Genomic DNA, 2,500 nt, shown 5'->3' with positions numbered 1-2,500 from the left:
TAAGTTTTGTAGGACATCTTCATGAGGACTGGTCAAGATTCATAACCCTTTTTCCCTGCCCTGCTGATCAGATATATATACTATAGTAGATATTTAAATATATAGATATATAGATATTATTATATATACTATAGATATTACATATATATGCCTATATATATATATAGTATTACACCATCCACACCTAACATTACATACATACATAATCATAACCACATACATACATACGCACACATTATGTGAGGTGGTGATTTCAAGGTTGCCTGCATACATACATGCATACATGTAACAATACAGAAAATAATGATAGATCGAGAAATTAAGACATACTTTACTAAAGCTGAAATATTTCAAGGAAAGAATTCCTTTTGGAGAATGAAACGTTCATAAAATATTAAACTTCTGCTCCAACTTGTGTCTTTTGTGAGAGCCTTGCAGACTTTGCGGTTTAATTATTAAGCAGGCAAGTAACAAAAGTATAAAAATTAGTGGATTTTCATCCATGGCTGTGAGCATACAGTTCATGTATGAAGGTGTGAGTGCGAATAAAAAGTGTAGAATTAAGAAAGCAATCATATAAAAAGTGTCTAATTTTAATATCATTTACCACGTAAGTATTTCACTTAGAATTTAAGCTTTCCCATTTCTCAATAATCATTCTAGCAACAAATGTATTATGAAAGTTAACTATACTGTTTCCCTTAAAGATAGGTCAATGCAAGAATGAAGTTATTCTAATTTTCGATTTATCTCTACTTACTTGTATATGATTAAGGCATACCTTAATTTAAAATGATTAGTAAATAAAAAAAAAAAACAGTATTACATTCAGACAAAAACATTCACAATACAATAAACGCAGACTGATATATAATAATTTTTTTTTCATTCCTTTTTCCAACAAAATTTGCAAATCATGCAAATTACACAGTATGTGATGCAACCTGGTTAATAGGTATTTTAGTTTAGGTAAATTAATTTTTTTTTCTGTTTATGCTTTGAAAGTATGACGAAAAAATAGAAAGTATGTAACGTTGAGGGCGATAGCACGAGAAAGTTGTTATATTCCACATAAAGTTTAGGAAAAAACTTTCATAACAATAGCAAATATATACTCAATTCATAATTTCTCACCTCAGCCTTACTCTTTTTCCCTAGTATAATAATAATAATAATAATAATAATCTAATGAATAATAAATAACAATAATAAAATAATAATAATTAATAATAATTCCCATGACAAAACTACTACAGAAAGATGGATGCCGGGTACCAACTCAAGAAAGAGGCAACAGAATCAACCATCTGATGTTCATGGACGACATCAAGCTGTATGATAAGAGCATCAAGGAAATAGATACCCTAATCCGGACTGTAAGGATTGTATCTGGGGTCATCAGGATGGAGTTTGGAATAGAAAAATGCGCCTTAGTCAACATACAAAAAGGCAAAGTAACGAGAACTGAAGGGATAAAGCTACCAGATGGGAGCAACATCAAACTCATAGACGAGACTGGATACAAATACCTGGGAATAATGGAAGGAGGGGATATAAAACACCAAGAGATGAAGGACACGATCAGGAAAGAATATATGCAGAGACTCAAGGCGATACTCAAGTCAAAGCTCAACGCCGGAAATATGATAAAAGCCATAAACACACGGGCAGTGCCAGTAATCAGATACAGTGCAGGAATAGATGGAATGGACGAAGACAGAACTCTGCAGCATAGATCAGAAAAACCAAAGGAAACATATGACAATACACAAAGCACTACACCCAAGAGCAAATACGAGCAGACTATACATAACACAGCGAAAGGAAGGAGAGAGGAAGGGACTTACTAAGCATAGAGGACTGCATCAACATCGAGAACAGAGCACTGGGCAATATCTGAAATCCATTGAAGACGAGTGGCTAAAGAGTGCATGGGAAGAAGGACTAATAAAAGTAGACGAAGACCCAGAAATATACAGAGACAGGAGAATGAAAAAACAAACGAACAGAGGACTGGCCCAACAAACCAATGCACGGACAATACATGAGGCAGACTAAAGAACTAGCCAGCGATGACACATGGCAATGGCTACAGAGGGGAGAGATAAAGAAGGAAACTGAAGGTATGATAACAGCGGCACAAGATCAGGCCCTAAGAACACGATATGTTCAAAGAACGATAGACGGAAATAACATCTCTCCCATATGTAGGAAGTGCCAATACGAAACAAAAAATGAAACCATAAACCTCATAGCAAGCGAATGTCCGGCACTTGCACAGAACCAGTACAAAAAGAGGCATGATTCAGTGGCAAAAGCCCTCCACTGGAGCCTGTGCAAGAAACATCAGCTACCTTGCAGTAATAAGTGGTATGAGCACCAACCTGAGGGAGTGTAGAAAACGATCAGGCAAAGATCCTCTGGGACTATGGTATCAGAACGGATAGGGTGATACGTGCAAATAGACAGACAAAGTCAAGAAGAAAGTATCACTCATTGA

The 2,500-nt window shown here is 35.5% G+C and overlaps 1 protein-coding gene across 2 annotated transcripts in view; it reads right to left on the bottom strand.

Annotated features, from left to right (window-relative positions):
- LOC135208749 (leucine-rich repeat neuronal protein 1-like) overlaps positions 1 to 2,500 on the bottom strand; it is a 14,400-nt gene that overhangs the window by 8,460 nt on the left and 3,440 nt on the right. The gene's annotated exons all lie outside the window — the stretch shown is intronic.

This window comes from Macrobrachium nipponense, chromosome 35 (assembly GCF_015104395.2).
Source record: "Macrobrachium nipponense isolate FS-2020 chromosome 35, ASM1510439v2, whole genome shotgun sequence".
Classification (NCBI taxonomy): domain Eukaryota; kingdom Metazoa; phylum Arthropoda; class Malacostraca; order Decapoda; family Palaemonidae; genus Macrobrachium; species Macrobrachium nipponense.
Note: the sequence above shows the minus strand (reverse complement) of the source record. Positions and strands in the feature narration are given on the sequence as shown.